Here is a 23,214-nt window from a genome sequence, read left to right as displayed (position 1 = left end):
CCGAAGGGACACCTGTGGTTGCGGCCGGTCGAGTCGTGCCCAGGGCCCCGCCGGGGACCCTCCCAGCGCCAGTCTGGATTCGAGCCTGGTCTTGACAAGGGGGCCGGGGCTTGGCGAACCCGCGTCGGTCTTGGGGAACGGAAACGTCCTGGAGCCGGGCGGGTGCTGTCCTGCGTGGCGAGGCAGTTGAAGACCGTGGCCCTAACTTTCGCCCTGTGATTCAGGGCAAAGTTTCTGCTTCCGAACCGTCTTGGAGGAGAGCGGAGGTGATGCCGGTCACGGAAGTTTACAGGAGAGAGGGAAGGGCTCAGCCGCTTTAGACACTAGGTCACAGGCAGCCAGTGCTGTCTCCGCGCCGGCGACCAGGCTCTGTGGTTGGGAACTGTGTTAGTGGGAGCTGGTGGGCTTGTTTCGCCTTTGAGATCACATGTAAAAAATTGCCAGAACGAGTTTACAGGATCACCTAAGGGAGTGGTTTTCTTTTGAGGGGTGTGGGTTCTAAAGAGTTGGGATTTTCGTTTTTGTTTTGTTTTTGAGGTTACAAAAAGGTTGTACCAAGCAAACTTACCGGCGGTGCAAAAAGATTTGATTGTTTTATGTCCATTTAATGATAAGGTTAACTTTTAAGAGTTATTGGTTCTAATGAATTTTAAAGCTTTTTATCTCTCTCAAATTTAGGCATTCACAAGTGTTAGATAAGTACTTGACTTGATGGGAATAATTGATTTATTTGATTTCTGATGTTGGTTTTCAATGAAAAAATTCATCAGCACTTACTCATTTTAATATCTACATGTAAAACTAAGATCCTCTTTCATTTGTTTGTGGTATTCTTTGGCTAGAAACATAGAATGCCAATCTTGACAGTGTGAGTTTGTTTTCTGATTCTTTTTTTTTTTTTTTTACTAGTTGCAAAGTAAACATCTGTAGCCAAAATGACCCATCCTAGTAGGATATACCTGTGTGACATACATCTATGACTCAGAATAGAACTGCTATTAAGTGACTTCTTTATCCATCAATAAAGTTGTCATACTAAAAGCAGGCGTTTCACAGTAGAGCAGGGGTTCCACAGTCCCCTTTGCCAGTCAGGTGAAAACTACCCACCCCTTACTAAGTCCACACTATACTGTGCATTATTTAATAAATATACACACCTGCACCACCATGTCCCCACAAGAATTTTTGTTGTTTTTTTACTTTCAACTCAAGCTCACAGACCCCTTCTTAAGGAACCCCTGTATTAGAGGGTAAACATTTTGAAAGTCTTATTAAAAGCTTACCTCATGGGGCACATATGTTAACATGGATGAACCTTGAAGACATTACGTTAAGTGAAATAAGCCAGACGCAAAAGTACAAATATTGCATGGTCTCACTAATATGAACTAAATACGAAAAATAAACTTAGGGAGTTAAAACCTCCAGAATAGGTTATTCGGAGATAGGAGGGCTGAGAAGGTATACTGATGCTTTATGTATGTAGAAGTTTTCATTAACTTGACTGTAAAAGTGCAGAAAATGGATAGAATTGATGGTAACGTATTATAGTGAGTAGAACAAATACATCTGATTTATAAATGGGATTGTTGCTGAAAAGGGTAGTCCAGGCATGTAAATATCAATGGAAAGAAAGCTAGAGAAAAATCTAGGGACAAAATAACATAACATAGTGAACCCAGAGGTAGATGAGAATTGTGGTTAATAGTACAAATACAAGAATGTCCTTCTGTGAACTAGAACAAATGTGCATCACTATTGCAAGGTGGTTAGAATGTGGAGAAGCATGGGAAAAATAAAATTGATTTAACCTTTGGACTATAGTTAACAGCAATACTGTACTATTCTTGCATTAATGCCAAAGACGTACTGTGTTAATAATGGGGGGGGGGGGATATGTAATAGTGGTAGTGATAATAGTCTGATAATATTATCTCATAAATTGTAACAAATGTTCCACAAAACTGTGTTCTATAGAAATCCCACATATGTACCTGATAGTTTTGTGAGTTCACAACCTCTCTAATAAAAATATATTTTTAAAAAACCCTTCACCTCTATCATCTTACTGTTGAAACATACCATGTTTCATATGACTGAAATGCCTTGAAGTAAACTAGACAATTGTTAAGTAAACATTTATAGAAAACAATAGTCGATTGACTTATCTCAATCTCACTTAATGCTCTTTCACTCATATTTTATCTGTTTGTTGTTTGAATGAAGGCTGAAATGCTTCAAGAAAAGGTTGTAATTGTATGGTGCTGTTTTCAAGTTCTCTGTGAGATTCCTGTTTTGGGTGAACTTACTGTTAGTATGGTAGGAAGTTTAATTTTTATTGTATAGTAGAACATTTTTACATATTTCTGATAGCATAGCTCACTTGTTTATGGTTACTCAGTGAGTCAGGAACTATAATTATAATAAATTAATTGGGTGAATATGTGGTTAAAAGTTATGACCAGAATCATAACTATGTGTTCATGAAAGGGTAAAATATTACAAACAAGGGACATCTTAAGCTTTTTATTTTCCCCAAACGATATAGCAAGGAGATGGCTGAAATCTCTGAAACAGGAATGTAGCACAAGCTTTTGGAGCTCTAAATTCTGTATTGTCTCACCTGAAGGAATAGCTATTCTGAAGGGGTTAGTTGTACAAAAATCTTATAAACTGCTTTTGAAGCTAGTCTGTTCAGTTCCTATTCAGAATAAATATTCTACTGTAATTGCATTTATGGTCTGTATTTTAAAATTTAAAAATGCCTTTTGGGGGATTTTTACATAGGGGTATATTTATAATTTTCTGTGTGCTCCCGTGTTAAAGATACATAATGAAAGTATTTTATTTTTGTAGTTCCTCTATCATTAGAATTTTCTAATTTTAGACATATTTGCTATGAAGCATTTTCCTTTTTCATTTAGAAGGCACTTTAGAGCATATAAAAGCACACAGAAGAAAGTGTTTATTGATGGAAGTTTTTTTGAAGTAGAGCATATCTTTTAATTACACTTTTTTTCCCAGAAAGGACTTAAAAAGGTACAACATACCCTTCATAACATACAAGTAGAAATAAGTGGGTGATGAATTCAGGACTGAGAGAGAAAAATTAAGATGAATACAGGAATGAGATCTGTACACAAAGTACTTGGCCTAAAGTCGTAAGTATTTGTTCAAAGGCCACAGATTTGACTTTGCTTTTTATAGTAGCCAGTTCACAGAGACATATCATCAGTTACATGGTTCATTGACTGGTTATAAGATAGAACATAATTTTCTCAGGAGGAGAGCTGTTCCTGGTTCTTAGACCAGGGGGTGAATTTCTCCTTTGGATTCCCAATGACTCCATATTAAAAAGTTCCTCAATGACATCCTTAAGTAAATATAGTGTGCATTTCTAAAGCTGTTTTGTTTTGCCCTTTTTTTTATAGGTTGATGACATAGTATCAAAATATAATTCAGTAAAAGCAGTTCTGGTGTAGGCAAGATAATGCGATCCAAGTACTTAGATCTCTAGCTTGATTTAATTTAGGATTCTGTTTTAGATTACCTAGATAAGTAGGTGGATAGCACATTCATCAGGCACCTTCACCTTTCATAAATACTTTTTTCTTTGTGGAGCTGTGGGGCAATAGGATTGGAGTTGGTGCTCCCTGACAAGTTCCTGGAGTACATCTATTTTATGTTGTTGGCTAATTGCAGAGCCATATGTTTTAACAGGCGTACTTTATCATGCATAGTGTGAGACTAGAGGGGTCTGACAAGGACACTTGTTTGAATTAAAGCCACCTCACCTCCACATGGAGTTGGGCTGAGGGAATACCAATAGCAGATTATGATTTGTTTCCAGAAGTAGATTTTGTTGTATTAGCTCAAGCACAGAGAACATTGGTTTGAAAAACCCAGGCATATACTTTATTTTTAAGAAAGGAACAGATCTGTCCATCTTTTTTTTTTTTAAGATTTATTTTATTTCTTTATCTCTCTCCACCCCCTTGTTGTTTGCACTTGCTCTGTCTGTTCTTCATCTTTGTTTCTTTCGGAGGCGCTGGGAACTCAAACCTGGGACTTCCAATGTGGGAGGGAGGAGCCTAATAGTGCTTAAGCCACCTCTGTTTCTGCTTTGTTGTGCCTCTCATGTTTTTCCTCTTGTGTCTCTTGTTGTGTCATCTTGCTGTGCCATTTCACAGTGCCTGCCCATTGTGCCAGTTCGCCGTCCTGCTTGTCCTCATTAGGAGGCACCAGGAACCTCTGCTCCCTGCTTTGTTGCGTCGGCTTGCCATGCCTACCTGTCACCCCAGCTCTCTGTCTTCTTTAGAAGGCACTGGGAACCGAACCATGGATCTCCCATGTGGTAGGCAGGAGCCCAATTACTTGAGCCTCCTCTGCTTCCCCTGCTCATCTTTAATAGAATCTGTATTTCACTCAAACTAAAGAATTGGCCTTTTAAATAATAGTAGTTAAAAATAGTAGTTAAAACTGATTGATTGCATGAGCCAGACACTGTGCTAATAATTTCTTTACATGCATTATCGCAGTGCTACTCCATTCCCCTTTTATATATATGAACAAAGCAATGTGGTTCAGAGTGGTAATTTGTTCCAGGTCATACAGGGGTGGCAGAGATTTAAATTCAGATAGTCTGACTCAGTGATCTGGACCTACTGCTTTATACTGCATGGGATCGACTAGACTATGGGCCCACCAGATGCAGCTGGACCTGAACAGTTGGTATAAACACATTGGCAAGTATCAGAATCTACCACTAAAGGACTTTGAACAATTCTGGATCTCCCTGGCTAAAAAATGAGCTGGGGTCTACAAGTTCAGGGCATTTGGTCATAGTGTATAAAGTGAGGGGAGGAAAAAAAAATATTCTAGATACATATCATGGTGGAGAAATGGGAATATTTTATGTTTTTGTTTACATCTATTGATGCACATATTTTTCCTTTCAGTTTACTGTAAATTCATCTCCTGTGAGAATCAGAAAAGCTGTAATGATATTTGTAAAGACAGGGTGCCATCCTAGAAAAAGATGCTTATATTTTAGAATAAAACTTTAGCTGGTGAGCTCACAAGCTTGATTTGAGGTATAGTTAGGTAATACATATGTGTGGTGGCATTGCTAGATGTATTTGTTCTTAAATCTCATTCTTGTTTCATTAGGAATTATACTGCATTAGAGTTATACAGATAAATATACCATTATTTATTGCAAGTTTTCGTAGGACATTGTTCCATGAATTCAAGATCATTTTGTTTTGAAGTATTATGATATAGTTCCTACAATACGTTGTAAATTGTGATCTTGCCTATGAAATTAGGATAGGCAAGATAGAGGATACAGAACACCCTTATTCATTTTTATTCAGTAAACAGTGGGTGACCTGTCCTTGCCTAAATATAGTTATGCAATGCTGTGGTTCCTTAATTGCATTTTCATAGAGCTTTAGACATTGTTCTTTTAATGTGTCCCTGAAAAATGAGTTGGGCTAGTGACCAAAGTTTTGAAAAGAATATTATTGTATAAGAAGAATGCAAATAAAAAGTGTAAAAACAAAACAAAATCCCACAAAACTGTAGACTAATGAAATAAATGTTGAAAATCCATCATAGTATTTCAGGGGGTAATATGCTTGGTGTCCACCTAGAAAATTGGATTACATTTTCATTTGTATGAATTTATTAGACATTGCAATTGGGATTGTACTGTGATGTGTTTAGATTTTATTTGCCTAGGATTTCAAATGTATTGTCATGAATGAACACATCATAATACATTTATGAGCAATAACTAGGTGACAGAGTGTTTTCATAATTAAATGCTAATTGCCAGTGCTTCCACAAAACATCACTGTGATATCTGCCCCAGGAAATGGGATGACTTATGACAAAGACAATATTGAAATTCAGTTTTTAAGTCTTTAAATGTCAACTATGTTAAGTAGATACCACTTTCTTCCAAGAGCCTACTTTTGTTGGACATATTTGGGAACAAATTGCAGACTTTTTTTTTATTACCTAAAAAAGCATTTGTAGGATGTTAAGTTGTTTCCTCAAGGAAGCATTTTTGCCTTTTCAGTACTTTGGGCTGTAATTGAAGATATATAAAGAGAAAAGTATATGAGAAATAAATTGGGATTCTTTTAAAGTTAAGGTTCTTAGATTCTAACAGAAATTGATCAGGAAGTTGGAGTCTAGGTCCAACTGGCCCCAGCCCCAAACACAAACAATAATGGTTATGATGGTGATTTGACCATTTACGTTTCAGTGAAACACAAAGATTTGAGTTCCAGTCTGCAGTGAATGCTTTTGGAGAAAAAGAATCTGAGTACTAGGAAATGCTTTCAAAAGGTGTTTCTTTTATTTTTGAGGATTTAGTTTCAAGAAGTCTTCTTTTTATAGTAATGAATTTTAGTGACTATCAAAATCATCTGTTCTAGTAAACACCACATTACCCCAGAATATCTTCTGATGATTATTAATGTATGCTTTTGTTGTCTAAAAGTGTATACCTTTTACTTTGTATTTTTAAAAAAGAACATTTTTTATAAGCATTTCAAAGCTCCCCATAGGTATATATGTGAGTTTTATGGTATTTTAAAGAACAGGTTTTTTAAAATAATTTTTTAAAAAGATTTATTTATTTATATCCCCCCTCCCCTCATTGTTTGCTTTCTGTCCATTCACTGTGCATTCTTTTGCCTGCTTGCCTTCTCTTTAGGCAGCACCGGGAACCAATCCTGGGACCTTCCAGAGTGGGAGAGAGGTGCTCAATCTCTTGCACCACCCCAGCTTCCTGGTCTGCTGTGTCTCTTATTGTCTCTCCTCTGTGTCTCTTTTTGTTGCATCATCTTGCTGTGCCAGCTCTCTGCGTGGGCCAACACTCCGCTTGGGCCAGCTTTCCTCACAGGCCAGCTTGCCTTTACCAGGAGGCCCCAGAATTGAACCCTGGACCTTGCATATGGTAGATGGGAGCTCACTCACTTGAGCTACATCTACTTCCCAAGACCAATATTTATGCTCCATATTATTGTGCAGTTTTATCCTTCTCTGATCTGCCATGGCTTTTCTAAATAGAATTGGTTACGGTCAGTATTTTACATTGAACTTCAAAGCCATTAGTAAGAAGTACTCTTCTTAGCTCCCAGTGATGGCTAATTTTTAACTACTTGGCTACCATTAGATTTTTTATATCTTCCTGGTGGATTGACACTGTTACCATTTTTAACAACCCTCTTTTCTCTCTAGTAGTGCCTTTTTGCCTTAAAGTCTACTTTGTATGTTGTTTTTTTTTTTTTTTTGGATATTTTTATTTTATTTTATTTTATTTTTTTAAAAAAATTACATTAAAAAAATATGAGGTCCTATTCAACCCCGCCGCCCCCACCCCCCATACTTTGTATGTTATTAACATAGCTTTACTAGGGTTTTTTTTTTGGTAATGTTACATGCTATCTTTTTCCATTCTTGCACTTTCAAACTTCCTTTGTTCTAGAAAGCATCATGGATTTGGATTTTGTTTATTTTTCTTTAGGCTGATAACGTTTTAATCTTTAAATTGGAATTTCTATTTAATGTAATTATTGATATATTTGGTATTGTATCTACCATCTTATTAAAAGAGTGTGCTTTTATTAAAAGTGGGCTATTTTTTGCCCATTTTGGGGGGATTAATCAAATATTTGATTATTTCATGCCTCCATTTTTTCCCCCTCTAGTAACTTCTTAGTTATCATGCTTTTACTATTCTTTTAGTGGTTTTATTAGAGATTATAGCATAACCTTCACTTATTACAATGTAATGTAAATGACTTTTACCACTTCCCTGATAATGCTAGAACTTTAGATACTAACTCCATTTGCCTTTCTCCTCCTTCCTTTTTTTTAAAGATTTATTTATTTTTATTTATTTCTCTCCCCTTCCCCCCCTCCCAGTTGTCTGTTCTCTGTATCCATTCCCTGTGTGTTCTTCCATGTCCAATTATATTCTTGTCAGTGGTACTGGGAATCTGTGTTTCTTTTTGTTTCATCATCTTGCTGCGTCACCTCTCCATGTGTGCGGCGCCTCTCCTGGGCAGGCTGCACTTTTTTGCATGGGGCAGCTCTCCTTATGGGCTGCACTCCTTGCACATGGGGTTCCCCTACGCTGGGATACCCCTGCATGGCAGGGCCCTCCTTGCACGCATCAGCACTGCGCGTGGGTCAGCTCACCACACAGGCCAGGAGACCCTGGGTTTGAACCCTGGGCCTCCCATGTGGTAGGCAGATGCTCTATCAGTTGAGCCAAACCCACTTCCCTCTCCTCCTTTCTATTTTACTTTTTTTTTTTTAATGAGGTAGCAGGGATCAAATCTGGGACCTTGTATATGGGAAGTAGGCATTCAACCACTTGAGCTACATTCACTCCCCTTGTTTTACTTTTCACTCATTTCAATTCCACATGTATTTTAAACCCCATAAGAAATTATGGTATTTTTACAATTGATATTTATTTGTATTTAAAAACATAATTCTCCTTTGTTTGCTCTTCATTCCTTTCTTCATTTCTGTGTTTGGGAGAGGATAATTTTTCTTGTGCCTGAACAATTCTTTTTTTTTTTTAAAGATTTATTTATTGTAATTCCCCCCCCCCCCCGCCCCCAGTTGTCTGTTGTCTGTGTCTATTTGCTGCATCTTCTTCTTTGTTCGCTTCTGTTGTTGTTAGCAGCACGGGAATCTGTGTTTCTTTCTGTTGCATCATCTTGTTGTGTCAGCTCTCCATGTGGGTGGCGCCATTCTTGGGCAGGCTGAACTTTCACGCTGGGCAGCTCTCCTTACGGGGCGCGCTCCTTGCGGGTGGGGCTCCCCTACGCGGGGGACACCCCTGCATGGCATGGCACTCTTTGCGCACATCAGCACTGTGCGTGGGCCAGCTCCATACGGGTCAAGGAGGCTGGAGGTTTGAACCGCGGACCTCCCTTGTGGTAGACGGATGCCCTAACCACTGGGCCAAGTCTGCTTCCCTTCCCCTGGATGCCCTAACCACTGGGCCAAGTCTGCTTCCCTTCCCCTTTAGTCTTTTAATAGAATTAATAGAAGTCGTCGTTGTTGACATTAGAGTTGCCCCTTGGAGTGTACTATCTTCAAAGATACTAGGGAGTACAGATGGAAGTTGCTGACTTTAATAGAAAAGCAACCAAAGTTGTCGTTAAAAACGAAACAGGGAGCGGATGTGGCTCAAGAATTTGAGTGCCTGCCTCCAACATGGGAGGTCCTGGGGCCTCCTAAAGAAAAAGAAAAATGGACAAGGAGCAAAAACGTGAGCAAACAGTGAGCAAAAACAACAAGCTGACAGAGCAAGAACAAGCAGACAGAGGAGCCATCTCAGGGTGAAAACAAAACAAAACAAAACAGGTCAGCCAGGGTCAGATGCTCAGCTGGATATCTTCAGATCTGTTGACCCTGGCTCCACACCCACAGCTGACTCAGTCACAACGTTCTGGATTTGCAGACAACAGCTGTCAGGTAAGGTGGGAGCTGCACATCTGCTCCAGCAAATGATCCTTCTGGGCTCTTTAAAGTAGACACGTGGGGCTGCAGCTCCATTGGACTCTCCTGCCTTTTAGATAAATGGCAGTCAGGAAGATGCTGTTGGAATGCCCTTCACAGTTAGGGCCTCAGTGGGGCTGGCTGCTGGAGGAGATAGGGCTGCTGTCCTAACAGTCCATGCACCAAGTTCTGGAGATGCTGACCTGGTCTATGTATAGATTGCAGAGTTTTGCGGTTGCAGCCTTGGAGACTTCTCATCTGGAAGCTGTGCAGCAGGATCCTTGATTCTCTTGTACTCCTTACTGGAGGTCTAGCTTCTGAGGAGGATATTAAGCAAGGCAGGGGCTATCTGATATCTTCCTCCTAAGCAGGAATTGCTCAAATTTTGCAGCTGCTTTTGTATGGGATATCCTTTACAGCTTTTACAGTTTTTGAGTTTGCACTCTATGCTCTAGCTCAGGCTTACTCTGGGCATTTTAAACTCCCTGGTGAGACTCCACATGGATCAACAGCTCAAGAAGCATTCTTGAAAATGACCTTTATTTTTTATTTGTTTATTTATTTTTACATTTAGGCTGCTGAAAAAGCCATTGGCTTATGGGCTGCCTATTCCTCTCTCAACCCAGGCTCCATTTTGTGGAGCTACTTCTCTGGTCCCTGATGTACAGACCATTGCAGCAGAGAGGACCCCTCATCACACTACTGCTGCATTTGGGCCCCTGGGTTGCTCTCCAAGTCCTTGCTGAAAACCTTGCCCTAGGGGCAGCAGTCATGACCTGGACACTTTTGGGGAGTGGCCTGCTGGAGCCCAAGGGCTGTCCATTAGTTTGAGGAAACGGCTGCTGCTGTGACTGAAGGGAGGGCAAATATTGCCCTAGATTCCTGTGGCTCAGGTATGTAGAAGGTGATCCTGGAACAGTGGCGTCTTTCAAATTCTGAGGCTGTTGAGACTCCTATAGATGACATCCCCATCCATTCTGCTGCTGCCCTTGCAGTAGTAATGATAATAGGCCATAATCTCTTCCCTCCTGTTGCTTCCCCACTCCATGAACATTATAAACCATAGTTCGAAAAGAAGGGATGTGCATGCTCCCTGCCCCAGGCCTGTCCTTATTGAAATAATTCCCAGAAGTATGAATGTAGATTGCTAGCTGTGACTTGGAAAAAGATAAGCAGAAGGTGCATTTCCTGTGTCACCTTGATTCTTCAAAGCATAGCCTGGTTCCTTTTTAATGCCTGGGATCCCAGAGCCACCTGAATCCACCTGCTGAATGGGAACCCACTGTTTCTTCAGAGAAGAGCTGCCAGCTCCATGCAGCAGAACCTCCTGGGCACAAGAGAAGCTCTGCTCAGTGGTGTATTTCGAGACTTTATCCTGGGCACTGGGGAGACTTAGAAGTGGATCACCTTGGACAGGGTACTCATGAGGTTTCCTAGCAGCAGATATTATGTGTCTCACTCTAGGTGGTAGTAGGGGCTATTTTGTTCTGAAACAAGTTATCAGTTATAGACACATGACAATGAACATGTCTGGCCAGTTCTTCCCTAGTTGTAAAATCAGGGTAAGGGTTCTCTAAATATTCTGTTAAGTGTGTTGAATTCTTCATTAGTAAATTTGTGTCTTGTTTTTCCTTTTTCTCTTCCCCGTTTTGTTCTTGCTTCATTATGACTATCCTCTTCAATTGGAGAGCCATTGGAATCTGTCAAATCTCTAGTCCAAGTCGTTTTGCGTGATAAATGTTTAATGTGTCTTTTTCCCTCTGGTTACTTTAAAAAGTTTTGATTATCAATAATTTAATTATGGGAAGCAGATTTGGCGTCCGCCTACCACATGGGCGATCCAGGGTTCAAACCTAGGGCCTCCTGACCTATGTGGTGAGCTGGCCCACACGCAGTGCTGATGTGCGCAAGGAGTGCCCTGCCACGCAAGGGTGTTCCCCGTGTAGGGAAGCCCCACACACAATGAGTGTGCCCCCTAAGGAGAGCCTCCCTGCGCGAAGAAAGTGCAGCCTGCCCAGGTGTGGTACCACATACACAGAGAGCTGATGCAGCAAGATGACGCAACAAAAAGAGACACAGATTCCTGGTGCCACTGACAAGAATCTAAGTAGACACAGAACAACACACAGCAAATGGACACAGAGAACAGACAATGGGGTGGGGAGAGAGAAATTTAAAAAGTAAAAATAAATCTTTAAAAAGTAATAATAATAATTATCAAATAACTATTATGGATTGAATCATGTCCCCCACAAAGTCATGTTCAAATCCTAACCAGTCCTGTGGATGTGAACTCATTTATAAATATGATTTTTCAAGATGTTATTAAAGTGAGACCAAACTGAATGAATCATATTAATCCAATCCAGTCATATTAACCCAATATGACGGGAGTTCTTACAAGCAGAAGAAATTTGGAGAGGAGGAGGTAGATTAGAAGGAGATAGATGTTTACATGATGGAGGTGAGGACTGAGCTATGCCAGCAAACACCACCAGGACACTACAGATGTCAGAGAAAGTATGCCAGCCAACACCTTAACTTTGGTCTTCTAGCCTCCAAAACCAAGAAAATTACTTTTGTTTAAGCCAGTTAGTTTGTGGTACTTTATTACAGCAGCGTTAGAAGACTAAGCTAATACCTTTGTGCATTTTTCTTTGCATTATTTCTGCTTGGGGTTCACAGAGCTTCTTGAATTTTGAATTAATGTCTTTTATCAGTTTTGGAAACTCTCAGTACTTCGATTTTGTTATATTGACCTATATTCTAGTGACTAACTCTCTCGTGTGCTGTGTCTAATGTCTGCTGTTAAACTCACTGAAGTGGCTTGGAGTTATGTGTCCCAGAAAAACATGTTCTAATATTAATCCTTTACAATCACATTGTAAATAGGACCTTTTGATGAAGTTATTTTTAGTTGTGGTGTGGCCAAATGAATCAGGATGGGTCTTAATCTTGTTACTAGAGGCATAGAGAAGGCCACAATGAGAGATGCCATGGGGAACAGCCAGAAGTCAGCAGAACCCAGAGGAGAAAGAAGACATTGCCCTGTGCATTGCCATGTGTCAGAAAAGGCGGAGAACCCCAGTGATTGCCAGCCAGCCAGAAGATAGCAGAAGATACTAACCCTAGGGGGAAGCAAGCCTTCTACCCTCTGAAAGCATGAGCCAATAAATTCCTGTTTTTAAGCCAACCCGCATTGTATGGTATTTGTTTTAGCAGCTAGGAAACTTTAATGAACTCTTTGAGTTCTTAATTCTACTTATATTTTTCAGATCTAGAATTTCAGTTTGTTATAGATTCTCATTCTCTGGTGAAATTTTCAATCTTTTTATACATTCCCCCCTTTTCCCCCTATTGAAAACATACCAATCTTTATTATTTAAAAAGTATTTAACTTTAATGCCTGGATCAGCTAAGCATCGGTTGCTGGTATTTTTCCCTTTTGGTTATCAGTTATATGAATGCTAGACATTGTGAATAAAGTGAGGCTCCATATAATGCTTTCCTATTTCAGAGAGGAAGCTACCCATGCTTTGCAAGGCAGGTAGAGTGGGGACTAATCACCTACTTGTATTAGGGACTGAGCTGAGGGTTGTGGTTGTATTGCAGGGTTGTTGGTTTTTTTGGTTTTTTTTTAAAGATTTATTTATTTCTCTCCCCTTCTCCCCCCCCCCGCCCCCCCCCCCACCGCCCCAGTTGTCTGTTCTCTGTGTCTATTTGCTGCGAGTTCTTTGTCCGCTTCTGTTGTTGTCAGCGGCACGGGAATCTGTGTTTCTTTTTGTTGCATCATCTTGTTGTGCCAGCTCTCCGCGTGTGCAGCACCATTCCTGAGCAGGCTACACTTCCTTCTGCACTGGGTGGCTCTCCTTGCGGGGCGCACTCCTTGCACGTGGGGCTCCCCTACATGGGGACACCCTTGCGTGGCAGGGCACTCCTTGCGCGCATCATCACTGCACGTGGGCGATCTCCACACAGGTCAAGGAGGCCCAGGGTTTGAACCGTGGACCTCCCATGTGGTAGACGGATGCCCCAACCACTGGGCCAAGTCCACTTCCCTGTATTGCAGGTTTGATAAGGTTCTGTTTCCCTCTGGTTTGCTTTTATTACTAGCAAGCAGCCTTCCAGGGCTTCAAACTGATAGTCTGGTGAGTTTACAGGGGTACTTCTTCTAGTGGGCTCTATACTATAATCCTTGTCTCCTGAACACAGTGAGATTCCTGAAAATTCTCCAATTTCCAGAGGTTTTGGGTTTTTGTTTTGAAACCCTCCTATGCAGCTGCAGAATTTGGCTTAGTTTTTTGACTTTCCTTTCTCACTGATGTCTTGGTTCCTTAAGTCTTCATTTTATCTCTTCCAAAAGCTCTAGAGGTTCCTCTGCCTGAAGAAAAAGTCTGGATTCTCAGCCTTTTGCCCCAGAACCAGCATATGCACTTGGGGGAGGGGGAGAGATATTGGCTGCAAGATGTTACTCATTTCTCCACAGTTCCCCTCTTTTTCTAGAATCTAGGCCTTTCTAGTCCTGGTTGCTTCAGCAGCTCTCTGGTACCTTTAAATGGATTTTAAAAATGTATCTAGCTTTCCTAGTTGTTTTCACCAGGAGTTTTGGTTTGTTACAAGTTACTCCATATTCAGAAAAGGGAGTCTCCCACTAGGAATGAAGTCATGAGAAGAAATGTTTTCTTTTCATAGTTTTGGCATTTTTCTTATGCAGTGGTTCTCAAAGTGTAACTTTCAGCAATATTTCCTGGGATCTTATTAGAAAACCAAATTCTCAGGCCCCACCCCAGACCTATTAAGTCAGAAATTCTGGTGTGGGCCTGGTAATCTGTGTTTTAACAAGTCCTCCAGGTGATTCTGATACCTTATCAAAGTTGAGAAGCACTGTTTATAAGTTAATTGTTTGCTATTTAATTTTTTATTCTTACCTTCTTTGGGTTCTGGAAATTGTGTAAGGGACAAAAATGAAAAAGATGCTTTTGCCTCAGCAGATCCTTTGTCAATTTTAGGAAACCGTTTAATACTTTTAGAAAATATTTATTGAGTACCGACTCTGTGCCTAGTACTGTGTTTGTGTCTATGAACAGGAGTGGGTGTGCAAACAAGTCACTGATAGAATGCATGTTATAATAGATGTATTTGCGAAACACTTGGAGAGAGAGAATCATTAGTTCTGTCAGTGGGGGAAATGAGAAACAGATGTTGATGTTGTTTGAACAGGGTGTGAGTTGAAGGTAAACAAAAACCTAGAATTTGCTCTATTAGGTATTCTAGGTTTGCTTATAAATAGGAAGACCATGTAATTTATCATCCAAAGCAGATCCTTTGTGCCAGGACAACAGGCATAAACCAGGACTGCTCCTTGCTAACTGGGGTATAATTTCCCAGTTTGTAAAGAAGTGATGTTATGAACTCAGAGTTGTATGTCAAATTGTGGAAAACTGGTTTTTAAAAATTATTTGTAGAGTTGACAGCAGTTCTTATTGGGTAGGATGGTTTTTACAGCTTTTAAAAATTTCTGCAGTTTGACTAAATTTTCATTTTCTTTATGGCATTTAAGGAAAGTTAATTTTGTTGAAAACTCAGGTTCATAGAGTAATTTATCTCATTTTATGAATAGATGTAATATTCAGAAAAGTATGTTTCTTTATCAATAACCAAAATTTCATTATGTCATGGGATTTTTTTTTTTTTTTTTTAATTTTAGCTTTTACTGGTTTTATTTGTAGCATTTTTGTTTTGGCCACCTTCTAGCATTTTCAGATTTCAGTTTCTTAAACCTAAGTTATTTATGTGTAATAATCAGTAGCCAGAAATTAATAAGAGATATATATAGTTAATATGGATTTTAATTTTGTTTTAGTTTTGTGGCAGCTCTTTTTCAGTATGATTGTTAGTCCAACCCAGGTGAACATTCATGTTTTAGACACAAGGCACTACACAGATTAAAACACAATAAAAATGTTTATTTGATTGAGTCTTTCAACAAATTTGAATAAATACATTTTTAATCCAATCGATTGCCTTTTGTAGTTTTCTCAACTCATAGATATATGTGTGTGTGTATGTGTTACTTTGCCCAGCCACATCAAAATAGCTGAGGGTAAAGTGGATGTAGCAAAGATTAAACTTTGAGGGAAAAAAGATCTTCAAAGTTTGAAATCATTGTATGTATTGCAATTTCCTGTTACTGTAGGTAGCATTAAGAGAAATAATTTTGATCATCTGTTTACTGAATAAGTTGACTATTTGAAGATTTGGCTTATCCCTGGAAGAGAGGGTAGAGAATGGTAGGATATAGACTGGAGGGCCAGGGAATGGCATGCTCAGCTCAGACTCATAATTTCACTTAATTGAAGAGGGTGTGATTTAGTAGAGTACAGGATTGTTGTCTAAAACTCCTTAAGAATGCTGCACTGCTGGCTCTGCTCATTCCAGCAGCAATAAACTCTGCATTATATTCCTTGGGTTTGCATATCATTTGGAGTTATTTGGGCAGGCTAGTTTTTGGATACTTTGTGTTGTTATGTTTAACATTTAAATTTAAACTCTGCCTTTGATTCTCTATGTGACCTTCACATTTGTTTTTGAAACAGTGTATTTAATGATAGAAAAGTTGGCCAAACTTGGATACAGATTTGAAGTCCTAAGTCTTCAGTTAAAATTATGGTGTCTTCATAACATATAAAGTCAAGGACTAAAAAGATAATATAGGAGAATTGGGTGTAGCTTAGTGGTTGATTGCTTGCTTCACATGTAGGAAGTCCTGGGTTCAATCCCGGGTACCTCCAAAAAATTTAAAAAGATAATATAAAAAGAGCGCCTATAAGTCAGAAAGAAAAACAGTCTGTAGAAAAATGAGCAAAGAACATGAACATTTAATTTTTTCAAAGAAAATATACTATTGGCCAATAAATATGTAGAAAGATGGCTGACCTTCCTAATAAGGGAAATGCACATGAAAACAAAGAATGATAATACTTTTCCACACAAGATTGGCAAAAATTGAAGATTAATGTGCAGCATTCATGAGTTTGTGGGAAGGTATATAGGGACAACCTTTCAGTGAGGTCTGGAAGTATATATCAAAATTTGAAGTGGATACCCATTGCAATAGCATTTCTGTTTCTAGCAAACTTTCCCCTTTTGTGAATGGTTTGCTCCTATTTTTGTCCTTCATAGCTATCTCAGATTTTATTGTATTTAGAATTATTGGTATAATTTCTAAATACAATAAAATACTGCATTGTCCTATTTAACTATTTTTTCAAGTCCCTTACTTGCCTATTTTGGCTATAGGTGAGGCCTTTTTAAAACTACCTAAAAGTTTCAATTTATTTATTCAAATCTGTTCATTTCCCTTATGATTTCACCTACTGGTAGCCTATAAGCTTGAATAACCCTCACTTCTGTAATAGTTTCATAAGTACCTAATATTAGTTCTTTCTATTTTTTTCTCTCTCTCTCTTTTTTTTTTTTTTTTACTTAACTCTTTAATATACCTGTCATTAATTTTAGGGATATCAGATTGCTGAGCAGTTATTCTATAAACTATTTGTTGAAAATTCTTCCCTTTCCCTCCTTCCTCTCATTTTAAATTATTTTATATATTAGGATTCATTTTGGGGACAGTCTAATCTGTAGTAATTTTCCAGTTCTACTGCTAAGTTCACAGTATTTTAACTAGTTTGCACCCTTGCTATTAATTTTTTGTCAGAATTTTTTTTTTTAATTTCTTCCCTGATTATTAAGGCTGTGAAATATGGAATATTTTGTCAAGTTCCAGAAAGTCTGTTGAGTTTTTTTAGACAAATCAATTTGATTGATACATATAAATAAAGCATACCATTCATCCAAAGTGTGCAGTCAGTGGTATTTGGTATAATCACATAATTCTACTTTCAAAACTTTAGTCATTATTAGAGCATTTTCATTATTTCAGTAATAATAAGCAAAAACAAACAAACTAGAAAATACTTAAACTCTCAGTGTCTCTATGCTTCCCCTCCTGTGTATATAGCTGCTATTTCTGGCTGTTCTTGCACAATTATTTACTTATTTTTAAGCAGTTTTATTGAGATTTATTCATATACCATACTACCTATCCAAAGTGTATAATCAATGGCTTTTAGTATAATCACAATGTTTTGCATTCATCACTGCAGAAATTTCTAGAACAATTTCATTACTCCTAAAAAAGAAAAATGCCACACCCTTTAGCAGTCACCTCTCAATCCGCTATCCTTCCCCAGCCCTACATAACCACTAATCTAATTTCATCTTTACAAATGACTTTATATTTACTTTTTATTGTTGTTGTTAAGGAGGTACCAGGGATTGAATCTGAGACTTTGTACACGGGACAAAGGCACTCAACCACTTGAGCTACATCTGCTCCTGAATATTTACATTTTATATAAAAGGAATCATACAATATGTAGTACTTTGTGTCTGGTATCTTTCACTTAGCATAATGTGTGTGTGTGTTTTGTCTGTTACCATCTTGTTGTAGTAACATAAATTAATTGAGTTTACAAAAAAGACTTACCTATGCAATATTACCCATATTCATATTTCCCATGAGGTTTTACTATGCTATACAGTCCCATGTTACACTTCTTAGCTTTCCTTTTATTAATAGATATGATGTTAGACTTTCCCTTTAAACCACTGTCATACCCATATAATGGTAATGCTAGCTACAAACATCGTTTTCTGTTTCATCTTTTCTATTCATTTCCAAAGATTAACACACAGCCTTTTTTTTTTTTTGTCAAAGAGTTATTTTCTATATTTTCCCCACCCCCTCATTGTTTGCATTTGCTGTGTCTGTTTGTTGTATGCTGGGCTTCTTTTTTTTAGGAGGCACTGGGAACTGAACCTGGAATCTCCCATGTGGGAGAGAGGGACCTACTCACTTGAGCCACCTCCTTTCCCTACTTTGTCATGCCTTTCATTATGTTCCCTCTATGTGTCTCTAGTTACATCACCTTGCCGAGCCAGCCCATCGCATCAACTTGCTGTCTTGTCTTGCTCGTCTTCTTTAGGAGCCTCCAGGAACCAAACCCAGACCTCCCATGTGTAGGCTGGAGCTCAGACACTTGAGCCACTTCTGCTTCCCTAACACAAATCCTTTTTACCATTTCTGCAGAAGCTTTCCTTTCTCTACCCTCATTCTATTTTCTGGTGACCCATATTCAAGTTATTAACTCCATGGGATTACACAATATATTTAATTCATAGTAGCAAAATCATACAGTATTTGTCCTTTTGTATCTGGCTTGCTTCACTCAACATAATGTCCTCCAGGTTCATCCATGTTATCATATACTTTATGACTTCATTTCTTCTTAGAGATTGCACAATATTCCCTCATGTGTATACACCACATTTTGTTTTTACTTTTGTCGGTTGATGGGCACCTGGGTTGTTTCCATCTTTTGATATTCATGAATGACGCCACTGTGAACATTGGTGTGCAGATGTCTGGTCGTGTCACTGCTCTCCGTTCTTCTGGGTATATACTCAGTAGCAATATTGCTGGGTCACATGGCAAGTCTATATTCAACTTCTTTAGGAACTACCAAACACAGTGGCTGTACCGTTCTACATTCTATCCAACAGTGAATAAGTGTTCCTGTCTCTCCAAATCTTCTCCAACACTTGCAGTTCTGTCTTTTTAGTAGCGGCCATTCTAATAGGTATAAAAGGATATCTCATTGTAGCTTTGATTTGCATTTCCCTAATCGCTAGTGATGTTGAACATTTTTGCATGTGTTTTTTTGACATTTGAATTTCTTCTTTGGACAAATGTCTGTTCAAGTTTTTTACCCATTTTTTAATCTGGTCATTTGTCTTTATGATGAGTTGTAGCATCTCTTTATAAATCATGATATTAAACCCTTATCAGATACGTAATTTACAAATACTTTTTCCCATTGACTTGGCTGCTTTCTCACTCTAGTGTTTACTTTTGAGATGTCCCATTCATCTATTTTTCCTTTTGTTGCTCTTGCTTTGAGTGTAAAGCCCAAAAAACCATTGTCTACCACAAGGTTTTTAAAATGTATCTCTACATTTCTTCTAATAGTTTTATGGTCCTAGCTTTTATATTTAGGTCTTTGATCCATTTTGAGTTGATTCTTGAATAGGGAGTAAGTTAGGGGTCTTCTTTCACTCTTTTGGTTAGGGATATCCAGTTCTCCCAGCACCATTTGTCGAAGAGACTGTTTTGTCCTGTTAACATGGCTTTGGTTGGTTTGTCAAAAACTAGTTGAACATAGATGTGAGTTTATTTCTGGTCTGTCCATTCTACTCCATTGATCAATTTGTTGATCTTTATACCAATACCATGCTGTTTTGACCACTGTAGCTATGAATATGTTTGAAGGTCAGGCAGTAAAATTCCTCCCACATCACTCTTCTTTTTTAGGATGCTTTTGACTACTTGGGTGCACTTTCCCCTCCAATTGAATTTAGTATTTGCCTTTTCTATTGCTGTAAAATAGGCTTTTGAAATTTTGGTTGGTATTGAATTGAATCTATAAATCAGTTCAGGTAGGAATGACATCTTTACAATATTTAGTCTTCCAATCCATGAACATGGATTGTCTTTCCATTTGTTTAAGTCTTCATTGATTTCTTTCAGCCTTGTTTTGTAGTTTTCTGCATATAGGTCCTTACTTCTTTGGTTAAATTTATTCCTAGGTAATTGAGTCTTTTTACTGCTATTGTAAATGGATTTTTTCCCCTGATATTCTCCTCAGTTTGTGTAACATTAGTGTACAGAAACATTACTGATTTTTGCATGTTGATCTTGTATCCTGACACTTTGCTGAACTCATTTATTTGCTCAAGTAGTTTTGTTGTAGACATTTCAGAATTTTCTAAATATAGGATCATGTCATCTGCAAATAGTTTTACTTCCTCTTTTCCTATTTGGATGCCTTTAATTTTTTTTCTTGTCTGATTGTTCTAGTTAGAACTAGAACAATGTTGAATAACAGTGGTGACAGTGGGTATCTTTGTCTCATTCCTGATCTTAGAGGGAAAGCTTTGAACCTTTTCCCATTGAGTACAATGTTGGCTGTGGTTTTTTCATACACACTTTTTATCATATTGAGGAATTTTCCTTCTATTCTTATTTTTAAAATTAATTTATTGAAGTATATCATTCATATATAAACATATATAAGCAATATATGTATAGTAATGATTATGAACTTACAAAACAAACATATATAACATATAAAACTCTCATAACTCACCCTACCACCAATACCTTGCATTGTTGTTAAACCTTTTTAACTAATGATTAAAGAGAGGCCATTTCTTCAAGCTCACCAATCCTTTCTTCTGCCTTCTCAAATCTGCTATTGTATGATTCTAATTTTTAAAAATTTCATTTGTTGCACCTTTCATTCACATAAGATCTGCTATTTTTCTTTGTATACTTTTAAATTCTTTGTACTCATCCAGTGTCTTCTTAATATCCTTAATTTCTTTAGCCATCTCATTGAATTTATTAAGGAGATTTGTTTGAACATCTATTATTAGTTGTCTCAACTCCTTTATGTCATCTGGATCCTTTAACTGGGCCATATTTTCCTGTTTCTTGGTGTGAATTGTCATTTTTTGTTGGTGTCTTGGCATCTGGCTTACTGGAGTATTTATTCTGGGTATAGTTTTTCTCTTTAGTTTAGGGCTTCCTACCCTTTCTTCCTTTCTGGTTGTGCAGTAGGAGCCAAGGATGTAGTTGGTGCTATAAGCTGTGGAGACTCAAGCTGCCCTTATTGCCCCAGGGACGGATGAAGCTTCTCCCAACTTTCTCCTTTGCCAAGGATAGGGACAGAGTCACAGCTGTGTGGAATAATCCAAGTCATGCAAGCCTAGACTGTAGTTGCTCAGAGAGACTGATGAAGCTTCACACTCCTTTCTCTCCTGCCTGGGGTGGGGTTTAAGCTGGTATGGGCAGCAATCTATGCAGGCAGGTCCAAGATGACTGCAGTTGCCCCAGTAGACTTCCGATTATTCAGTCTGTGCCAGGCAAAGGTACCTGCAGTTACCTGAATAGGCTAGTGCAGGGCCCACCAGCCTCCTTCCTGCTGGAGGTGGCGCTGGGACCTAGGCTAGAGCTGCATTCTGATCTGGATAGAAAGAAGCCGGTCCCTGTCAGCACTGTGAGTTTCAGTTCGCCCTGCTTCCCCTTGTGCCAGGTGCAGTGTAGGATGGCAGCTACCCGCCTCTTTCTGACTTGGACAGTCTCCAACTTTATTATACTTTAGCCCACTGAATTTACTCATCAGTAGCTGAAGTTGGTGCCCAACTCTCTCTTCCTCCCCCATTTTTGGACAGTGGAACTTTCAATTCCAGCCACAGAACAGCTCCCAAGGTGGTTCATGCCTCCAGTGGAGAGTGGGCCCTCCCTTCGTGGCATGGAGTGCTCTACTTAAGAATCTTCTCTGCAGTTGGGCAGTCATCTCCTTCCATTCCTTCAAGTATGTTACAGGATACCCTTCTGGCCTCCTGAAGCTCCCAAACAGGTGCTTTAGAAGCTCCATATAGCTCTGGGTCTTTACTAACTGCCCTGTAGCAGGAGCTGACTCTAGGAGCTCTTTACTCCGCCGCCATCTTGCTGGTTCTTATCCTTCTGTTTTGAAGTGTTTTTATCAAAAAAGGATGCTGGGGGAAGCAGCTGTGGTTCAGTCAGTTGGGCTACGGCCTAGTATATGGGAGGCCCTGGGTTCGCATCCTGGGGCCTCCTTGTGAAGGCAGGCTTGCCTGCAAGCCGCGGAGAGCCGCCGGCCCGCAAGCACCGTGGAGAGCTGACTCAGCAAGGTGATGCAACGTAAAGGGAGACAAGTGAAAACATAGAAGAGCGCGCAGCGAATGGACACAGAGAGCGGACAAGAAGCAACTTGCAAGGTACGGGGGTGGAAATAAATACACACACACAGAAGAGTGCACAGTGAATGACATAGAGAACAGACAGCAAGTAAGCTGCACGGGGGGGAGATAAAAAAAAAAGGATGCTGGATTTTGTCAAATGCCTTTTCTGCATCAATTGAGATGAACATTGTTTTTTTTTCTTTATTTGCTAATGTGTATTACTTTGATTTTCTTAGGTTGAATCAGCCTTGCATACTAGGACTAAATCCCACTTGGTTGTGATGTATAATTCTTTTTGTATGCTATTGAATTCTGTTTGCAAATATTTTCTTGAGAATTTTTACATCTGTGTTTGTTAGAGAGATTGAGCTTTGATTTCCTTTATCTTGTAGTGTCTTTATCTGGCTTTGGTTTTAGGGTGATGTTGGCTTCATAAAATGTGTTGGGTAATTTTCCCTCCTCTTCAGATTTTTGGAGGAGTTAAATAGGATTGGTATTAATTCTTTTAGAATTATTGGTAGAATTCTCCTGTGTAGCAATCTGGTCCTGGACTTTTCTTTGCTGGGACATTTTTGATGATGGATTCAATCCCTTTGGATGTCATTAGTTTCTTAAGTTCTTGTATATCTTTTAGTTGTTTGTGCATTTCTAGGAATTTGTCTATTTTATCTGGGTTGTCTTGTTTGTTGGGATACAGTTTCTCATCATATTCTCTTATGATTCTTTCTTTTTCTGTAGGGTCAGTCATAACTTCCCCCCTTTCATTTCTGATTGTATTTATTTGCATCGTCT

General features: G+C 38.9%; 1 protein-coding gene across 6 annotated transcripts in view; it reads left to right on the top strand.

The window, feature by feature from the left end:
* Positions 1-23,214, top strand: part of RABGEF1 (RAB guanine nucleotide exchange factor 1) — an 86,569-nt gene that overhangs the window by 520 nt on the left and 62,835 nt on the right. The gene's annotated exons all lie outside the window — the stretch shown is intronic.

The sequence above is a fragment of the Dasypus novemcinctus genome, chromosome 23 (assembly GCF_030445035.2).
Source record: "Dasypus novemcinctus isolate mDasNov1 chromosome 23, mDasNov1.1.hap2, whole genome shotgun sequence".
Classification (NCBI taxonomy): Eukaryota; Metazoa; Chordata; class Mammalia; order Cingulata; family Dasypodidae; genus Dasypus; species Dasypus novemcinctus.
Note: the sequence above shows the minus strand (reverse complement) of the source record. Positions and strands in the feature narration are given on the sequence as shown.